General features: G+C 52.0%; 1 protein-coding gene across 1 annotated transcript in view; it reads left to right on the top strand.

Moving 5' to 3' along the window:
* The first annotated feature begins 5,259 nt into the window (after positions 1 to 5,259).
* The window catches only part of LOC104123957 (transmembrane protein 45B), a 9,875-nt gene continuing 7,124 nt past the window's right edge, over positions 5,260 to 8,010 (top strand). Inside the window, exon 1 of the mRNA XM_009636260.2 lies at positions 5,260 to 5,402. The gene's annotated coding sequence lies outside the window, so the exon portion shown is untranslated. The remainder of the gene's footprint in view (positions 5,403 to 8,010) is intronic.

Here is an 8,010-nt window from a genome sequence, read left to right as displayed (position 1 = left end):
GCTTTTGCCTTGCCCAAGCACGCTGCAGTGCTGGCATCCAGCTGGGACTGAATCGCAGTTTGAATCCCATCGTGGCTGAGCGAGGGGCGGGGGGGGGGGACGACGGCTGTAATAGAAACCTTTGGGTTTTTTCTTTGCTTGTGTCTGCTTTCTTTGCCAAGCTCTGCCCCAAAGCAATCCCCTTTGGGTCCGGCCGTGCAGGGATGCTGTTTGCACTCTGCAGCTGCAGATGTGCCATATCAGATTTATTCATCTTCTCATTTTGCCATCTGGCAAACTCCTTCCTAGACATCTTTGTGAGGGAACCGGGCATTTGCGAGAATTAGGTCACGTTCCGAGCAGAGTTCAACGAGTCCCTTGCCATGTGCTCTGCGAATTCGTGGGTTGTGCCTCCCAAGGCTCTTCTCACTCCCTGTCGTACCCCCTGTGGGGTCTAAAGCTGCCCACGGTGAGGAATAAACTGTGCTGAGGGTAGTTTGGGGGCGGCTTCAGGTCTCTGCCCCTTCCCCTCTTGCAAGGCACCTCGGCATCACCGCAAATCTGGGTTGCACAGGATGGGTAAGCACTCAGCCAACAAACAACGCCGTGATGGGAGGATGCTTTGAAGGGATACTTCCCTGGGTACCAGGAAGGCCGATGGGATAGAGCTGCTTGCTGTTGCATCTGTAGGAGGTGGCTCACTGAAAAATGGGAGGATGTAGGCACACAACCATTTTCCTGCAGGGATATTGCCTGCGGCGGGCGCTACGTTGCACAGTACCCGCTCATTTAGGCAGGTTTCATACACACCCATGCATGGGTGCAGGGGTGGGGGGAAAGGAAAACCAGGTGTAATCATCTGGGTTGGAAAATACATCAATATCCCAGCGAGGGACCACGGAAATATCTGTGTCTGGGCAAGTGTGCCAGGCAGCTCTCCAGCTTGCTTTCCAATTTTCCTCCATCCTAAAATTGCAGGCAACCCGTGCAGCTCATCTCTCCGGATGCGTGTCAGATGACTCTTTCACCCATCCCCTCTGCCAGAACACGAAGGCGAGGGAACTCATTTCCTGGCCCTGACACTCCATCATTTCCCCCATTTATCCAAGCAATTCATTCCGAGCTCTTCCCGAGCAAATTTATGCATCGCTCCCTCCTCTTCCTAGTGCATGCTCCAGCCTGTACCTAACACAGCATCCTTGGAGACTGCAGGTGCCAAAGAGCAGTTAGCTTCCTGGAGGGCATCCCGAGATGCTTGAGAGCAGCAAACTCCTGCTTTCCTGGTCGCTCCCTGAAGATCTGCATGTCGGTGTAAGGAGACCGGCAGGCCGCTGTTTGCCATCAGAGGTCCTATGGGTATATTTAGGGGCTGGAATTCTGTGTGGGATAGGCAAGGAGAAAACAGATATCAGGAGGAGGAAAATCAGAGATGAGCAGGACACAAACAGTGTCCCAGCGCCTCAAAAACACCTAGAATAGGAACTGTGATGGTGTTTTTTTCCAGGACTGATTTCATGTAAAGGCAAACAAGCTTTGGGAAAGCTGCTGATCAGGGCTTGAGCCCTGGGGTTATTTTGGGTGGGTGAGTGGTGCAATGTGGTGACCAGGGCTCCCACCTCCAGGGGTAGCCCAGTGCTCCCCTTGAGAGGCCAAAACCTGGACACAGGGTAGATGAATTACAGTCTTGACATCTGATTTCAAGGCCACTTAAGGAACTGCAAGGGTTTTAAGGGGTGGCTGAGCTCTAGTGGAAATGAAATTGTAAATTAGAGATTTTTTTAATTTTTTTTTTTGGATGTGTGTTATTGGGAAATGGTTGCCCTGGACCATGTGGAAGTGGGAAGTTTTGCTGAGGTCGGATTCTGTTTAACCTCCAGCTCCGAGCTGGTCTTTACCACAGTAAATACACACGGAGAGGTTATTTGTTTCCTTATCGTAAGATCCACCCTCCCACACACCCCCCCATGGTTTGGTTCTGCAAATATTTGATGGTGCAAATTTCCTGGTAGCCAAGAAACACCAACACAATGCAGCAGAGCCTTCAGTTGGGGGCAAATTTCCATGTCGGTGTCAGGTTTAGCTAAAGGTTTGGGTTTTAGCAAAACTCAGCCTCTCGAGATGAGAGGAGCTGTGGGATTCATGGACCAGGTCCGGCCATTTCATCGCTAATGACCAGGACTTTTTCCATGGCATTTTTGGTGTCTCATTTGCATTTTGGGACATCCCCTGGGTTTTTTTCTTCATGAGCTTGCACAGAGAGGCAGCAACTCCCCACATAAATAATTCTTCATGTTTCCAGGCCCTCCATCCTTTGTTTTCCCCCCATTTATTTCTCAGTTCCAGGTGTAGGGTATTTTTGGGATGGGTAAAGCCTCCCACGTGCCTGCAGCACCCTGATTTATTCTGATTTATTCCAGGGCTTACAGGACACTCATTAAAATGGCAGCAGGCTCCTAGGACATTCATGACACAATTTACTGGAGGAGAAAAAAAATGCCTGCAGCTTGGCTTTTGCCTCTGGAAAAATCTGAATCGCCCCACCTGAAAAAACAGGCAGGGTTTGGGCATCCAACCCCACCACCGATAAAATCAGCAGCGAGAGGATGCCTGCGGGATGCTTCCTCCCTTCCGGCAGTGCCCGCCCCTCCGAACGGTGAGAAAAGATGGCTTAATGGATAATTATTTTTACAAGAAGTCACCTGTTTAAACAACATTGCGGGGCAGGGTGAGGGAACAGTTTTGATTTTAAGAAATCAAAACAAGAAGAAGAATTAAAAAAAAAAAAAAAAAAAAAAGGCCGGGGCATTGCCAGACAGCGCTTCTAACCATGAAGTCATTTCTAAACCAGGGTGGGTGTATTTAAAACATTAAAATTCGGCTTGCTTTCTACAAATTCCCTGCAGCAGGTGTATTTGCTCGCGGTGACGTGAGTACCTGCGCTGCTCCCTAAAAGGGAGTTAAACCCAGGGCTGTTGCGCAGAAGGCTCTGTCAGAGCTGCTTTTACAAATAGCGATAATAACGCTTACCTCTCTCCCAAGGGCGTCGTGGGGGTTAATTATTTAACATTTGTAAAGCACTTGCAGGGCTGGAGATGAAAGTGGAAAGTATTATTAAGAATAAACTAGGTTTTATAGGAGGCCCAGTCAGAAAATTGCATTCGGAGTTGAAATATGGGTTATGAGCGGGGATCCCTGGAGGAGCATCCATCACGAGCCGGGAAGCGCAGCAAATGAAGTGCTTCAAAGGAATGAATCCGTTCTGCTGCGGGTCGGGGCTGGACCAAGGGGTGCAGGGACCTGGGGTGGGGGGCAATGCCCCAGGCACGAGGTGGCTGATGGGGGAGTCCAATAGAAAGAAATGTAATCATTGCAATGAAATGTCAGTTATAATAATAGATAAATAAAGATTTGGGGGGGGGGGGGGAGCCTTGAGGCAGCCAATGTTTCAAGTCTGGAAGTCACAGAGGAGTTTTGGGGGAGAAAACTGCAAATCAAAGCAGCTGGTGTGCCCAGGGGTGGGTGGGGTTGGTTTGGTGTTTTTTGATGTTTCTTGGGTCGTCGCTCCCCTCGGCCGGTGTTTGGGAGCACCTGGGGCTGGCAGGGAGGAAGCAGGGGAGGAGCACGGCTCACCTGGGCGCAGGTGCGGAAATTTGGCATACAAACCAGCCCCGTAGGGAGGGAGGAGAGGGGTTGGGGTGGGCGAGCTCAGACCCGCTCCCCTTGGGAAAGCAAAGTGGAGGAGACACAGGGGGGTGGTGGGCTCCGCCCTCCTCGACCCACGGGGGTGCCACACTGCCCTTCCAAGGCAGAAGTTGAAAAATAAACACGGTACGTGGGGCCCGAAAGCAGGCAAGGGAGAGAGCGGGGCAGCCCAGGGGCAAGAAGTCCCCCCCCCCAAGCCCCTCCAGCCCCTTTCTGGGCTGCCTGGAAGAAGCCCTCGCTGGCCCCCTGCTCCACTCCCACCAAATTAAATGCAAAAGCTCGGTCTCCCAGCTAGACAAAAAGCACTGCTGCGGGCACTGAACCAGAAACTCTCTCCCCACCCTCCTCTCCCTGCAGAATTGCCCAGAAAATTCTCTTTTAGTGCCCCAAAATGTGCAGGTTAGGAGGAACACGCGAGCCCCGGGGGGACCGCCCTGCTTGGGGGATGGCGTGCTTCCCTTAGCTGGGCATCGCTGGGGAAGGGGTTCATCCTTCTCCTTGCAGGTTTGGCATTAAAAAACCAATGACATTCGGCTTTTGCAGCACAGGGCGCTCGCAGAGGTTTCTGTTTCTTTCACCTAAGAAATTGCGGTGCGTCTGCGTTCCTCAGCAGGCGTGGCTGTATGTGTTTAAGGCGAATAACTGGATATATCTGGGATATCCTACAATGGAAACGGTTTCTTTAGTAATTTGTCCTGGAGAGTTTTCCTTGAGGGTTGTCAGAGGCGGCTGGGAAGAGCGCTGAGCCTGCGTCACATTGAGGGGGCAAACGGGACAATTTTAGGACGAGCGATCATCTCGTCTTTGGGAAAATACCGATTTTTTTGCGGCATTGCTGGTGGCAGTAATGCTGGTTTTGAGTCACTGCTTTCTGCCGGTACTTGTGAGGTAGCAGGGGTTGGTGGAGTCAGGGATATTCCATCATCTGCCATTCCATAGACAGAGTCCAGAGGAGAGCAACAAGGATGATGGGGGGACTGGAGCATCTCCCCTGTGAGGAAAGGCTGAGGGTGCCCGAGCCCTGGCCCAGGCTGCCCAGGGGGGCTGTGGAGTCTCCTTCTCTGGAGATCTTCAACCCCTGCCTGGCCGCTGTCCTGTGCCCCCTGCTCTGGGTGAGCCTGCTTGAGCAGGGGGGTGGCACTGGGTGAGCTCCCAAGGGCCCTGCCAACCCCTGCCATGCTGGGATTCTGGGATTCTGTGATCGCACAGCGTGGAGCTGGAGAGGCCGTTTGGTGCACAGCCCTTGGCTCACTGCATCCCATGGCAACCACCACCTTTCGAAAGCACTTTCAGCTCTTGGGCATCATGCAGAGGCGAAGAAAAATGGCTTTTAAGACTGTAACGTGCATTTCCCAAAACAGATCATTTTTAAAGTCAGACCTCGTTGCCTTAAAACCACAAATAAACAAATGCAGGTCGTAAAGAGAAGCAAAAGGATGACGAAGAGCCTGCTCTGAGCGCCTGTAATTAAGATGGCTTTGGCTGATTTGTTTTCTTTCTCAGCTTTCTCTGCTGGGCTGTAACTCGGAGCTGCTTCTTGCTGCTTCCCTGATGGCAGGGCTCAGCGCAGGGGTAGGGATGGAGAGTCCAAAGCAGGGACCTGTAACACAGGAGGCAAAAAGAGGCAGCGTAAGGAAGAGTGGTAGCAGGCAGAGAGCAAAATAACCTCTCCATCACCAGCTTTTCGGTCTCTCACTCCCCTAGTGTCTCTTTTCAGGTGGGTCCATTGCATCTATTAAATAGCTCTCAGGTCCAGCATCCTGAATTTGAAGCTTGCATCCCAGTTTGAACTTCCATGTTGAATTTTCCCATCGTGGTGGGCCTTTGCTTTAGGATTAGCTTGGTCGATCTCATGTGTCTATCAGCAGCCGCTGTACAAGCTCCTGCGGTACCTGATGGTCCTTCAGATGCTCCCCAGCGATTGAGTCTAATAGGTTCCAATGATGATGATCATTTTTAACCTGAGACAAAAACCCCTAAGGATCCTCTAGAGGCGGAAAAGTTGCTTTCCTGGTTTTGCAGACACGGCTGGGCTCGTGAGTATTGGTAACAAATAACATGATTGCTCAGTGTCACCGTTAGCACTCCCTGGTGCGGATGGAAGCAGGGAGAGAAGAAAAAGCGGCGATAATGGGATGAAATGGTTCAGAGTGGGGGTTTAGCCTGACATTAATGCATTAGGGATCCAGCTCCTAGGGGAGCTAATGGAAGCGCTGCTATGATTAGAAGTGCCTCTGCAGACAAATAAGATGGTGCTGCTAATGGAGCAAGGCAGTGCAGGCAGGCAGCGGGCAACGGGGGGGCTTATATTTGTAGGCGATGCCTCTCCCGACATCTCTTGGGTGCCTCCTCTGCCATCTTTCTGTCCGCAGCATTGTCTCGCTTCCAGGTCTTCTCCTCCAGCCACCCCGTTGCTGGGCCACTGCCTTCCCTCCCAGCCTGTTTGAATCACTGGTGGGGTGGGCTTGTTCAGCCTGGAGAAGAGAAGGCTGCGGGCAGAGCTGAGTGCGGCCGGTCAGGGCTTCAAGGGGGCCCAGAGGAAAGGGGGGGACAGAGAGGGGGTGGAGGCCCCATCCCTGGGACCATTCCAGGCCAGGTTGGACAGGGCTGTGAGCAACCTGATGTGGTTCAAGGTGTCTCTGCTCCTGCAGGGGTGTTGGGCTGGGTGACCTCTAGGGGTCCCTTCCAACCCAAAACATTCTATGATTCTATCATTCTATTCGGGCTGTGGGGCTGGTTATGTTGTGTTCAGAGGAAGACAGGATGCACACCGAGAGGACACAGGGTTGGAAATGGGCTGGTGGAGGATGCGGTTGTGGCCAAAGCAGCTCTACTGCTGTAGGTCTTGTAGGTCTGAGTTTGATGCTCTCCTGCAGTCTCAGATTCAGCACAAGGAGACCCAAACCACCTCTAGAAGGTTGGAAATAGCTTCATTATTTCCAGATATGCACCTCAGTGGCATTCCCCAGCTCAGCCTGAGCTCAGCCTTTATGTTTTTTTTTTGCAAGCCAAGATGTTTCTCTACTTCACTGAGTCAGCCTTTCCCCACTGAACGTCCCTGCCACCCGCAGACACTCTGAGAGCCGGGCAGCCGGTCCCACGGCAAGCAAACCAGCTCGGAACTGCCTGATTTGCAGAGGTCGAAGGGCAAAGTTAATTGCGGGGGTGATGGCTGCGAGCTGTTTCCAATGGTGAACTTTAGACTGTAATTTCCAAGCTGGGGAAAATGGAAGCGATGGCCTGACCGAGACATTATCGATGCACTAATAAAACCTTTAAAAAAACAAAACATAAACTCGGTAAAGCAAACGAGGCCTTTGGAAAACTCAAAGTGCCCAGGGCTTAGCTGAAAAGAGATTACCTGTGGCTGCCATGGTGGGGCGAGGGAAGGAGGTGAGAGCTTAGGCTCCTCGCCATCTCCCCTGCTGCTCCGGACGCTTTCCCGAGTGGTTGGGTGCATTAGCTATAAACCAAGAAGAAACCAGCTCCTTTGGGAGGTGATAAGAGCAGATGAAACAGTAAATCATTAAGCCGGCGCAGCACACAGCGTTGTAATAATCAGGGGGCAAAGTGCATTAATTACGAGCCAGGAGGGATGCGGGTGCATTATCGAACGCGCAGGGAACGGGACGAAGTCATGCTTTGTGGGGATGCCCTGTAACGGTGGTTGTTGCTACCAACCCCAGCATCAGCTGGACCTTCAGCCTTTTCCCCAGTGTGGTTGATTGCAAAGTCTCTCTGCATTTGGAGGTGTAAGGATAAATGAGAGCTGTTTGCTCCAAGGGTGCTCACAGTTGAAAACATAAATTTTGCTTTGTTTTTTCTTTCCTCCTCTGTGCTCACCTTTTGCGTGTTTTCAGAGGAGGAAGAGGAGCAGGAGAAATAGTTTTGCTGGTCACGCGTCCCAGAGGAGCCGCCCTGCTTCCTGCTAGTGAGCAATTGGGTGGGTACGATGGCAGCAACCCCAAAACTGTCCCTGTCGCCTCGCCGAGCTCACCCCATCTCACGTCAGCACCGTAAGCTGGACGTGCTGCCCAGCCAGGGCATGCGTACTCCATTTCAGCGACCGATGAGTTCCCCCGCTTTGACTGGTCAGTGTATCCTTCAGGTCATCCCACTTCAACTCCATCGACCTCATGTGGGAAATCATTGTGTCCCATTAAATATATTTGGGGGGCTGGACTAGATGAATGGAGTTAAATCCAGTTGGCGGCCGGTCACAGTGGTGTCCCCCAGGGCTCAGTTCTAGGGCCGGTCGGTCTTGTTTAACATCTTTATCAGCAACCTGGACGAGGGGATTGAGTGTGCCCTCAGTAAATTTGCAGATGA

The sequence above is a fragment of the Egretta garzetta genome, unplaced genomic scaffold (assembly GCF_000687185.1).
Source record: "Egretta garzetta isolate BGI_Z169 unplaced genomic scaffold, ASM68718v1 scaffold943, whole genome shotgun sequence".
Lineage (NCBI taxonomy): Eukaryota > Metazoa > Chordata > Aves > Pelecaniformes > Ardeidae > Egretta > Egretta garzetta.
This window is presented reverse-complemented; position numbering and strand designations above follow the sequence as displayed.